The sequence below is a fragment of the Mirounga leonina genome, unplaced genomic scaffold (assembly GCF_011800145.1).
Source record: "Mirounga leonina isolate KUSES-001 unplaced genomic scaffold, KU_Mleo_1.0 Mir_418, whole genome shotgun sequence".
In the NCBI taxonomy this organism is placed as follows: domain Eukaryota; kingdom Metazoa; phylum Chordata; class Mammalia; order Carnivora; family Phocidae; genus Mirounga; species Mirounga leonina.
The window spans coordinates 15,764,715-15,777,954 of record NW_023270739.1 but is presented as its reverse complement, the minus strand read 5'-3'; the positions used below and the strand labels follow the sequence as shown (position 1 = coordinate 15,777,954).

The window sequence follows — 13,240 nt, the reverse complement described above, 5'->3', positions numbered from 1 at the left end:
ATAGAATGTGGGCATTTTATTTTCCCTTTCCGTTCTTGCCAGCTGGAATCAATTGTGACCCAGTGTCCACTGTATGGAGGATGCAAGGCAAAGCCTCAGAAAAGGGTAGAGAGGAGGGAAGAAACCTGAATCTCCAAATGACCAAGTGGAATCGAACTACCCACCAACCTGTACCTTACCTCAAATTGTCATATGAGAAAGAAATTCACTTCAATCTTCTTCAAACCACTGAATTATTTTAGTTCTTTTTGTTATGGTAGCCTAGCCTTGCTCTAACCCCCCACTGCATTTCTAGAATCTAGCAAAGTGTCTGGCACAGGGCAGAGGTTCAACATATATTGGTTGGGTAATCCGCTGCATTTGTTCAGTAACCAACATGGATAATTGTGCCCAAAACTCCTTGAAAGTTGGGACTGTGTCTTCCACTTGTTTTCTTCCACATCAAGCACAACATTGAACCTATAGTAGGTGACCAAAGAGTGAATGGAGAAATGATGGAGAGAGAAATATTGGGCATGTATATGTTGTTATCTGTATGTCTTTTCACATTTTGCCAGCAATAAAAATACTTTTCAAATAGTTATAATTTATTCTTATATGACAAAGAATTTAACATGAAGCTCATGTATGCAGTATGTTCATGTAGATTATCAAACCAAAATAATTGGGAGAAGTTAAGGCACTATATCATGTTTAATGGACTTGGAGTTAGGGGACCTGGGTCTAGTTCTATTTCTAGGCCTGTGATTTTGGATAAATCACCTAGTTATCCAGGCATCAGTTTGCACATCTGCATATTCATGAAATGAATAAAAAAGTTTCTTCTTGAAGTTTCCTTCTAGTTCTAAAAGTCTATCATTCTATGTACTACATACTTTTTTATTTTCTGGAAATATCTTGCTTCACATTCCTTAGATTCCAACTCCTTTTAATGACTATTCTGTAATTCATACAAATGATTATTTTCATTTTTTATTATCACATAATGAAAAATAATTACTCTGAGCCAGGCACTGTACTAAGCATGTTAAATGCACTTAACCTTCACAGTAACTCTGTTAAATTGTTAAGGTGAGCAAACTAAGGCTCATAAAGGTTAAATGTTTTCTTAAATCCCATAGCTAGTAAATGCTAGGCATAGGTACCACGTCCAAGTCAAACTGTTGATTACTTCATTCATCAATATATTCATTTAGCAGCTATGTATTGAGCACCTACTATTGTTAATACAAGTCACTATTTGAGGTGGCAGAATCACAGCAGTGAACAAGACAGACATGGCTCTACCCTCATGAAGCTTAAATCCTAGCTTCCTAGCTGGAGGTGGGGCAGACAGTAAGTGGGTAAAGGCACAAATAAGGAAATTTCAGATAGTAATAAGTTTTATGAAGAAAATAAGATAAAGTAATATGCTAGGGACATAAATAAAAATGAGTTTTTAAAGGAAAATCTAGAGGTCTATTTTAGGAACATTAACTTCGAGATGCATCTTTGATATCTAAGACGACATACTCCTATTGCTACTACTGGTGATAATAATTGCTATAATTTATTGAGTGTCTGCCATGTTCTTGGAACTGGTATATATTCCTTAAATGTGTCAACTCATTTAATCTTTAAGAGAATCCTGTGAGGCATTATTCCTATTTCATAGATGAGGAAACAGGTCCTTAGATTTCCAAAGTTCTGAAGCAAATAAATGCCAAGTAAGGATTCAAAGTCAGGTACTCTGACTGTATGGGGCCCATGCTTACTTCTCATCTATTCTCTGTCTGGCAAGGGGACTTTAAGAAGAGAAGTCCAGAGACAAAGCCAGGGTAGGCAGGGTTGTGAGTGTACATTTGGCATTAAGACCACTGGACAGGACCCAATGGCAGAGAGACAGACGGAAAGGCAAAGAAAGCCAGTCTGGAGTCCTGAGGCACACCAGGATTTCAAGGTCAGGTGAACAGCCTGGGAGATGGCAGGGAGGGGGTGGAACTAAGAGAAAGTGGAGTTAACGGTAGCCAAGAGAGGAGATAAATATTTCAAACAAGGAAGGTGGTCCTTATGTGTGGATTATTGCTAGAAAGCCAAGTGAGATAAGGACAGGGAGGTGACAACATGGAAGACAGTGTTGAACTTGATATGAGTGGCCTGGGTGTGAGGGGACAGCCACCTAATTGTGGTTCTGGAAAGAATGTGAAGTGAGGAAGTGGGGCACACATATAAATATATGCAAATAACTCTTTAGAGAGTCTCGCTGTGAAGGAGACCATGAAACGACATGGTAAAAAGAGGAGGATGGGTGGCCAAGGGAGGGAAATACATGCATGTGTACATGCCTACATGCTCACATACATATTTTTTAAAAGATTTATTTATTTATTTGAGAGAGAGAGAGCGTGAGCATGAGTGGGGAGAGGGAAAGGGAGAAACAGACTCTCCACTGAGCGGGGAACCTGACTCAAGACTCAATCCCAGGACCCCGAGATCATGACCTGAGCTGAAGGCAGGCACTTAACCGACTGAGCCACTCAGATGCCCCTACATGCTCACATATGTATTAAAGATGGGGGACACTAGTGCACATTTGGTTTCTCTGATTCCTAGTCCATGCTTTCAACTTCCATGCCACACTATCCCTATAATTACATTAAATGAGAAGTGACTAAACAGGCTTATTAATGGACTGAAATGGACTCCACATGTAATTGATTAAAAACAACAAAGCTATAAAGCTATGTCAATGATGTAAAAGCAGCCCTTGGTGCTGGAATCACATTGTCAATTTCCTTATCCCTCCATCTCATTTACCCATCACATAGGCAAATAGGAATTCAGGGAGTGGCAGGAGCCTCCAGTGCTTTCATAAGTTTGCCCCTAGGATATCTGTTTTTGAATCACAATTTCAGCTTCAGCCTTCCCTTAGCAGTGTGACATCTGTGCATGGGTAGTTTTGAAAGCCAAGAAGTTGCCTCATTGTTTGGGAATTTGTTCTGTATGTGCACAGTCAAACCTTAGTCAAAATAGAAATAAAAGCTGTGTTTATGTACACATTCAGTTGTTTATCCAGCAAACATTTATCGAATGTCCACTCTCTGATGAGCACTGTGCTAAACACTGATTATATAAAATGGAGAAGACATAGCCTCTCCTCCCAAGGGCCTCTCAAGAGTGGAGATAGGAAGAAACCTTTTCAAATAGATGTCATAGAGCAAGCCAGATGCGGTGTAGGTGACATCACAAAGTTTGATGGTACCATTGTGAGTGGAAGCAATTTGTATGTGTAAGATGTATGTGTGTGTGTGTTCTAAATGTACCTAATGGGAAGAGGAGGTTTGAGGTGGGCCCCGAGGGTGATTATGATATACCTGGCACAGGGCACAATGTAAACAAAGGCACCTGGGCACATTTGTTGGGTTCATGATATGAGCTGCCAAGTATGTCTACAATACTGGAAAGGCAAATGGGTGATGAGGAGGTGTGAGTGGTAGAGAATGGTTGTAGGTAAAGCAGCAGGACCTAAGGCTAGAAATGTAGATTGGCCTAGATCATTCATTTGTTCATTCATTCATTCATTCATTCATTCATTCATTCATTCATTCATCTTTCCATTCACTTAACAATGACTTTTGAAGGCCTACTTGGTACTAGGGACCTGTGTATGTTGTTAAGGATGCAGTGGTAAGCAAAAATGGGTACAATTCCATTTTAGTCCAATGTGTGAAGAACATTGGCTGCTGTGCTAAGTTACGAATTTTAATTTTTAAGAACTGTAAATAAGATCTTTTCGGTACTGATGATCAGATCTGTGTTGTGAAAACTCACCTCTGGAGATTATGTGGAGGGCAGACTTGAGAAAGGAGAAGGTAGAAAGAGGGACATTACCTGTGAGGCTGGTGCAGTGGTCTCAGAGAGGGATGCTGAGGAGGGAAATTAGGGCGACATAATTGAGCATGCTGGCACTCAGCCATTTACGACCATTTTATTCATTCATTTAGGAAATACTTTTCGAGAGGCAGCATAGCTAAGCTGTTAACATGGGCTTTGGAGCTGCATTTGGGCTCTGCCGTTGATTATCCAGGCAAACTTGGAAAGTCATGTCATCTTTGTGCTTTGGTCTTTTAATCTCAAAAACTGACATGACAATAACGGTGCCTACCTCTGTTGACTTGAATAGTGTCCCCCCAAATTCATGTCTACCTGAAACCTCACCATGTAACATTATTTGGAAATAAGGTCTTTGCAGATATAATTGGTTACATTAAGATGAGCTCATACTGGAGTCGGGTGAGTCTTAATCCAATGTTTTCTTATAAGAAGACAAACACATGGAGAACACCTTGTCACAGTGCAGGCAAGACTAGAGTAACGCAGCTGAAAACCACAGATGCCAGGCATAGCGCGCCATCACCAGAAGCTGGAAAGGGTAAAGAAGGATTCTCCCTTACAATTCCTTAATTTTGGACTTCCAGTCTTTAGTCCAGCCTGTGGACTTGAGAACTGTGAGAGAATACATTTCTGTTGCTTTAAATCACCTGGTTGTGGGAATTTGGTAGAGCAACCACAGGGAACTAATGCATAGTTTGTGGTGAAGATTAAATTTGTTAATGCATGTAAAGTTCTTAGAACAGTGACTGTATGTAGTATATGTTCAATAAAATATAGTCCATTATTATTATGTGCCTGACACTATTCTGTTGCAGTCTCCTGGCTAGGCTCATTTGTTTGGGAAAATGTCCCATTGAACCAATTGTTGGTAATTATGTGTGAGTAGGTGCTTGGGTGGGTAAAAGTCATGTTTGATAATACCCTTATCAAGAAAATCTTTCTGGAGAGATGGCCCATTTCACTGGGCATCACATTCTTTTAAAAGTAGAATCCAAATGGCAAGTTTTCATTCTTTTTGATGGCTTAGTAATATTCCATTATATATCTATATACACACACATATACATATACATATATATATATAATACACAAAACGAGAGAGTATTATGTTAAGTGAAATAAGTCAGTCAGAGAAAGACAAATACCATATGATTTTGCTCATATGTGGCATTTAAGAAACAGAACAGATGAACATAGGGGAAGGGAAGGAAAAATAAGATAAAAACAGAGAGGGAGGCAAACCATAAGAGACTCTTAATGATAGAGAACAAACTGAGGGTTGCTAGAGGGGTGACTGGTGGGGGGATAGGGTAACTGGGTGATGGGCATTAAGGAGGGCACTTGTAACGAGCATCTGATGTTATATGTAGCTGATGAAATCACTAAATTCTACCCCTGAAACTAATAATACATTATATGTTAACTAAATTGAATTTAAATAAAAAATAAAAAATAAATAAAAGTAGAATTCACACCCTTTGTCATTCGCTCAATACACTTCTGTCCCCTCTTGGGCACAAAGGCTCCTATGCTCCTGCAGTCACCTAGAGAGCAACTGTATTAGTTTTCCGGGGCTGCCATAACCAAATAACACAGACTGGGTGCCTTAACCAACAAAAAATATTTTCTTATGGTTCTGGAGGCTGGAAGTCCAAGATCAAGGTGTTGACACGTTTGGTTTCTCCTGAAGCCTCTCTCCATGACTTGAAGATGGCAGTCCTCTCCCTGTGTCCTCACATGATGTTTTGTGCATGTGAATCCTTGGTGTCTCTTTTTTTTTTTTTTTTTTTTTATTAATTTATTTGACAGAGAGAGAGATAGCGAGAAAGGGAACACAAGCCGGGGGAGTGGGAGAGGGAGAAGCAGGCTTCCCGCCGAGCAGGGAGCCTGATGCGGGGATCATGACCTGAGCCGAAGGCAGACGCTTAACGACTGAGCCACCCAGGCGCCCCTTGATGTCTCTTTTTGTGTGTCCAAATTTCCTCTTATAAGGATATCAGTTAGATTAAATTAGGACCTACCCTAAAATGCCTCGTTTTAACTTGATCACTCCTGTAAAGTCTCCTATCTTTAAATACACAGTGTGAGGTATTGGGAGTTAGGACTTCAACATACAAATTTTGACACACAATTCAGTTTCTAACAGTAGCCTAGGACACATCAAGTACTAAGGTTCAGTCATTGGCTAGAAGCTTTTTGTTCATCTTATGAAGCTCTTATGACCCAGGAAGACTCGGGTCAAAGATTTCAAGTCCTCTGCCTGGATTGGCAGGAAGTGGAGTGTGAGACAGGGAGAGGGCCTGGTGTGGTTTCTGTTGGGGCTGTGGGGGGCACTGGGGCACTGTGTGAGAAATGGGACCCTTGTAATTGCCTGTTTCTGTATGTGCATGCCCTCTAGACTGTTATTTTCTGGAGGGCAGGGACCATTTCCATCTCGTTCATCTTTGAATTCCCTGATGCTACATAGTTGGCATATTTGTGGAATGAATGATTCACTTTTGCAGCCTTTTCCCTATGTGAAAGTTACTTTCCATGTAATGAAAGCAAATTCTTTCTGCATCTAGAAACCTTCAACATCCTCCAGTCTTGATCTTAAAGAGGCCTTGTCTTATTTTTTCTCCTTGGAAATGTTTGATGCTCACAGATGTAGACACTGTTTATGGAAGGTTTACCAGGCTCCAGGCACCATGCTAAGGGCTTCACAGATATCTCAGTTAATCCTCATGGCAACCCTGTAAGGTTGGTATTACATTATTCATTTAATAGGTGAAATATCCTCCACCTAAAGAGGTGAGCTTCCTGTTCCAAGTCACACAGCTAACAAGTGACTGTTAGATGGGTTTGAAACCCAGGTCTCTGGCTCTAAAGCTCAGGCCCTTTACCACCAGGCTTTTCTGCCTCACGGCAAGCATTCCTGTCTCAGATTTGTCAATGCTTGTAGTTTTTCAGAATGGATTCCAGGGATAGCCCGGCCTTCTGACTATTCAGGTCAAATGATTTGATTTTATTTGATTCATAAATGTATTAAGAGAAGATATACATTGTTAAGCCAAATAATAATAACACTTGTTTTCTAAAAACCTTTGCTTAGAACCCATGATTCTAGGGAAGAAACCTCCAAGTGGCACCAAGCTGCATCTTCCCTTTCTTTCAGTGGTGGACATGGTGTTTAGGTCCACACACAGATGAAAATTCACAAAAGGAGACTGGTTTGTATTTCCTTTATCAACCAGACTTGAACTACAAGATTTTTCCCTTTTTTCTTTTCTTTTCTTTTCTTTGCTTCTTCTTTTTTAACCAATTTGACTTATTGTCTTAATATTGTGTAGACACAGCCCTGGTGATTCCCTAGGATGAATTTGGTATTCTTCAAGATCTAAACAGAATGGGGGTGACTTAAGGACAGAGTTTCAGCTTTGCTTCTGACTCTCCTTGGTTTTGTGGGTTTTACTTAATGTTATTTGAAAGTTTTTTTGTGTGTGTGGTTGAATATATACTATAACTTGCTCTTTTGTGACAACAAGATTTATACTGGCGGTGTCTCTCATACCACTGGAAACTGGAAGGAAATCTACAATGTGAACCTCGGAGAGTTTTAAAAAGACAGCAGCCATTATTCAGTTGTGATGAGTTCAAGCAGCCCTTGAGCCTAGTTACAGGCTTGTGCTCCATCCTGGCTCACCAGTGAGGTCAGTGTGCAAATGGTCTGTCAGATATTTAATACATCACATATGCATTTAGACTACTTCCCTGCCTTCTTCTTAATTAAGATTTCTTCAGTGAGTAAGACTTCAGGGGAAAGAAAAGGATCTGATGGAACTGTATTAAGTACCAATTTACTTCCTAAGTTTCTAACTGAGTTTTTTCACTTAAATTAACTTGGCCTGAAAGACGAAGGGATTTGAACAGAGTATAGAAGCTAGTGTTCCATTTTGTATATCATTTTGGCTCCAGGGAGCTGCTCCTGGTAAAAATGAGCCTGTGAGATGTAGCTGTTTTATGCAGGGGCTAACAATACTAGTCTTTTATAAATCATAAATCCTCTTAACCTCAAACAATTTCGAGCCGCCAACTGTAATCTATAAGGTTTCAACTCATAGGGATTTCATTTCTTCTCAATGCCTTTCAGGCCATTAGGCAAATATTTATATGAAGTTCTCAGCTATTAGGGGATTTAAAATCATTTTGTTTGGGATAGAAATTTCTGGTCTATACCTCCTCAGTTGAATTTTTTGATACGAGTTTTATGCTTTCCCTTTTGTATTTTCTGCAGTTTTGACAGCCATTTGATTTAATTTCTTTTAGATATAATTTGTAATTAAAAAAACCTTAGGTTTTCTTTCTTTTTTTTTTTTTTTTTGATGAGGAGAATGGTGAAGTAGACAAATTATTATTGCATAATTCTTTCTTTTGGTGGTTTTCCCTGCACCATGTGTTTCTGTTTTTGAAAATAAATAGTAACCAACGATAATTATTACTTGACACTGTAGCAATTAAGATCCTTTAGCATAAGCAATAGCAAACAACTCTAAAAAACTTGAGCAGAAAAGGAGTTTATTGGGTACTTATTAAATCAAAGAGAGAGCTAGAGTATTGATCTCTGATGAGTAGAGAAATCAGTGCAAGACTGTGCGGTCAAGAGCAGGAACTATTGAACAAACCTATCAGGATGTGACTATGGAGTGAGACAGACAGTGAGCACCAACTGCTTATTCCCTCCTTCCCTCCCGTGTTATCACTCTGGGCAGATTCACTGCAGTCCTGGAAGACAAGGTCTGATTAGCATAGCTCCATCACATGCTTCATCCTTGTCTGGGGAGAGACGGGACCTGTTTTTTGGGATACCCCAAACCTCTAACAATCCATATAATGGAATCTCTCTGAAAGGAAATAAGGCACCATTAGGAAAGAGAATCCAATGCTGAGCAGCCAAAAACAACATCTACTTATTGCTTAACATCACACTTAGAGAAATAAGCAAAAAAAATTCCATTCTCTTCTCGAACCTAGGGCAGGAATTCCAAGAAATTCAGTAAGTCTCTTTGCAAATTAATTTTACCTCAATGAGAAGAATATGATCATCTTAGATTCAATTCAATGAAACAATTGTGAAATCCCTTTGGCTTCAAAGTGGAGAGAATCCCGGGAACAATACCCTTGATTCAATTCCACACTGTAAGCTGGGCAGTTTAAAAGAATGGCCTGGGTTTTCCTCCAAGCCCTAATGAAAGTTAATGATCAAGAACTGGGCTACATGCTTTTTTATGGTTGCTTATTATGAACTATTTAACTTTTACAGCTTTATTAAATGTTTTATGGAAAGGTTTATTTCATGTTTTATTACAGCTTTGTAGGATGGCCACGTTTGGCTAAGAAGCATGACAGATGAGCACAGATGTTTTGCAAATATTGCCGGTAAGCAGTTTCTGGGTAAAATCATGGTTCATTTTGAAATTTGTGGAGGCCGGGTGGGAGTGTTCTCTTAATGAAGCCCAGCAGAGCTGGGTGATACGATGGGAGGGGAGTAGAAAGTGGAAGGAGCATACCCCACATTCTGATCTTTTAGATGCAAAAAAATAAGTTAATTAAAATAAAGTATGTTATAGAAGTCCATTTTGGCTTAAAGTGAACATTTGAGTTAAGAACCCCTCCCCCTACTCAAAATACATCTAGCTGGTATTAAATGTACTTTATAAAACTAAAAGTAATATTTTATGGTGTGTTTATTTCACTGTTACAATAAACTCATGGGGTGGGTAAAAATAATTACCATTACCAGGTGTTCTAAGCCTTTTTCTAAGCACTTGACATTCACTATCTCATTTAATCCTTATAATAAGATATTAGATGAGTACTAATATTGACCCCATTTTATAGATGGGGAAACTAAGACTTCTATAAGTATTCCAAAGCATTTGACTCCAAGTCCAGTTTATGTCTCACTCTGTCACAGAAACTTAACTTCCTGATAGTTTGATGTGTGGGCTATTCAAGTTATCAGTCGATTTTTGAGACATCTTTTTATTATTTTTCTACAGACAACATAAAACATAAAAACTATTGAGGATATGCATTCTAAGGCTATAGTCACACTGGCTCACATCTCCAGATTCTTGTTTCCTATTTGCCACCTTTGCTGGGAAATACAGGCCATAAGTTGAACTTCTCCCTGCAAAGCAAGAATCTAGCTATTTGGAAATCAAAGTCTCATGCAAAGAATTCCTAAATACTTGCCTAATTTTTTATAAAAAATCCAAATTTCGTTTTTCCTCTCCCAATTTTGTTGATGTTGCAATGAGGAATCCAGCTGAAATGCCATTTCTTTGTAAAAGCATCCCACATCTACCCCTTAGACAACTTGGCTTTATGTAACATCTCATGTGTTTAGAGTACAACACAGCATTTAACCTATCATTAATTGAGAGCCTACTTTGTCTCGGGGAACATGATGGGTACTTTACATATGTTGTCACACTTCACTTAATTGTCACCACAACACTAAGTAGTGAGTATTTTCATCTTTTTACACATGAGGAAACTGATACCCAGAGAGTTTATGAGGTAGATCTGGGTTTCAAACTTAGGTCTCTGCCTCCAGGACTCAGTTGTCTCTCTGAGATGGTGTAGGCTTGTAGGCCCCTTGCAGGCCAGGGTCATTTGAGGACTGCACTGAGGTTAAGGTCGGCCAGGCAGGCCTAGGCCAGGAGGAGAAAATGTTCTCTTCCCCTTACCTCATGTTGCAAGTCCTAAATGCCTGGATCAGCAGGAAGTGGCTCTTGCCTCGCTTAAAGTGTGTCTTTCTAATCAGAAGTGTTCTTTCTAAAGACAAAGAACATGTGGTCTCCAAAGGAAGGATGGCTAAGAGAATTCTTTATTCTGCAAGCATAAGCAGGATGTATTTTGTTCTTATTGCATTTCGTGTATATTTCACTTCCCGGATGTTGGCTTGATACTTTAAGTATACATTGTTATGTTTATCTGATCTCTGCAAGTATATATCTACGTGAGAAATAAACGGCAGTATGCAGTTGCAAGTGCTGCCTTTGCTCTGCATCCCCTTTGTCCTGGTGATTTCGTAGACCCTTACCCAGGGACCCCAACGCACTAGACATTGACAGTCTCTCCTGTACTCCATGTGGACTTTTTCTGGTGGCGAAAGAAGGATGTGCTTCAAGATGTCCAAGTTAAGCTCATTGGGGAAGTTTTCTAAAGTGCTGCGACATTTAGTCAGGGAGATATTTGCAGATAGGTGCCCTCAGTTGGGACTATAAAATAAAAAGCCTTTGGCTTTATTGATAGGGAAGTCTCCCATATTACATTCTGATTGTACTACCCTCTTCTTCCTACTCTGCAAATCCTCCCTCTTCTCTTGCTCAAGCAACAATTTCAGTCCCTAGGGTGAAGCCCAAAGAATTTACCAGGCACATTTAGGGCCTGAAAGTTGCTATGACTCTTGAAACTTGGCATTTGTGTGTGAGTACATGTGTATAAATATGTTTAGTTACATGGGTGTTGGGTAGGGTATGAGCAGGAGGAGACATTTTCCAAAGGGACATGTGTTTGTCTCATGTGTCCATATGTGGCTTTCTATTGGGGAAGGGGTGTAAAATCAAAAGGGGTGTGTGTGTGTGTGTGTGTGTGTGTGAATAAAGTTTGTGTGTATAAGGGATGATTATGCAGTCGTATATATTCGTTAATGGTTTCTGTGTGTATCACAGAAATGAGCATGTAAATTGGGAGAGTACATGTGCTTAGGTGGAAGGGAGGAAATATCTAAGTCCCGGGTTTAAAGGTCAATTGAGAAAAATGCATGGATTCACAAAATTCAGAATATATACACAATGGAATATTACTCAGCCATCAAAAAGAATGATATCCTGCCATTTACAATGATGTGGATGGAGCTAGAGGGTATTATGCTAAGCGAAATGTCAGTCAGAGAAAGACAAATACCATATGATTTCACTCATATGTGGAATTTAAGAAGCAAAACAGATGAACATAGGGGAAGGGATGGAAAAATAAAATAAGATGAAAACAGAGCAGGAGATAAACCATAAAAGACTCTTAACTATAGGAAATAAACTGAGGGTTGCTGGAGGGGAGATGGGTGGGGGGATGGGGTAATTGGGTGATGGGCATTAAGGAGGGCACTTGATGTAATGAGCACCGGATGTATATGCAACTGATAAAATCACTAAATTCTACCCCTGAAACTAATAATACATTATATTTTAATTAAATTGAATTTAAACCAAAAAATTTAAAAAATATATCCCCTAAAAGATGACCTATTTAAATTTACCCTAGACTAATGGTATAGGAAGTAGAAATGCACCACATACACATCAAGGTACTCTGAATAAAGCATAACCAGGGATTTGACAGATCCATTTTGGATAGTCCCTGAGGAATCAGTACAAAAGGGACTGCATCATAAGGCATTACTGCCACTTTCCCATGACCTAATTATTTCTATTTATCTTTACTGATTTCTCCAGAGCGGGCTAACTCTCTAGTAACTGTTGAACCTTTCAAATATATCAAGATATTGGTTAGCAAGGGCTAGAACAAACAATCAGGAATTAGGTTTGTCACTGACTAACTTTGAATAAACTAGGAAGGTCACCTAGTCTTACCTAGTCATACCTCAGACTTCTCGTCACCTAAACAGGCATTAGAGTATTTGTCCAATCTACTTTGCAGGGCTGCTTTATGTAACCAATGAAATAATGTGAAAGCTTCTGAATAGCATATATATTGTAAAGCAAATAAATTGTTATTGATTTTGTTGTTGTTTTGGAACCAAGTTATTGAATGTACTTGTTGCTTAGGTTTCCCTGCTGACTGATTAAATTAAATGAGCCCCTAGGAGAAAAAGATGACAATGAATAAGAAGAAAGAAGAAGAAGAAGGAGAAGGAGAAGAAGAAGAAAAAGAAAAAGAAATGGGACGCCTGGGTGGCTCAGTCGGTTAAGCGTCTGCCTTCAGCTCAGGTCATGATCCCAGGGTCCTGGGATCGAGTCCCGCATCGGGCTCCCTGCTCCGCGGGGAGCCTGCTTCTCCCTCTGCCTCTGCCTCTCTCTCTCTCTCTCTCTCTCTCATGAATAAATAAAAAATAAAATCTTTAAAAAAAAAAGAAAAAGAAAAAGAAAGAAAGGAAGGAAGAAAAAAGAAAGAAAGAAAAAAGAAAGAAAGAAATGAGCACCTGCTGTAAACACAGAAGCTGAAGATGTGAATTTGAGCACTACTTTCATCACTTTTTGGCAATGGTTTTGGGGCATGTCATTTTACCTCTTAATCCTTAGAAGTGTCCACATTTGTAAAGTAAATTTATGATACTCTAATTAACTCATAGGATTACTTT

General features: G+C 39.2%; 1 long non-coding RNA gene across 4 annotated transcripts in view; it reads left to right on the top strand.

Moving 5' to 3' along the window:
• The window catches only part of LOC117998813, a 128,275-nt gene extending 115,451 nt beyond the window's left edge, over positions 1–12,824 (top strand). For all 4 annotated transcript variants that reach the window (XR_004676089.1, XR_004676088.1, XR_004676086.1 and 1 more), the window contains 4 exons: positions 6,438–6,612; positions 6,965–7,562; positions 9,220–9,288; positions 12,708–12,824. This is a non-coding gene — a long non-coding RNA (uncharacterized LOC117998813). The remainder of the gene's footprint in view (positions 1–6,437; positions 6,613–6,964; positions 7,563–9,219; positions 9,289–12,707) is intronic.
• Positions 12,825–13,240: the final 416 nt, after the last annotated feature.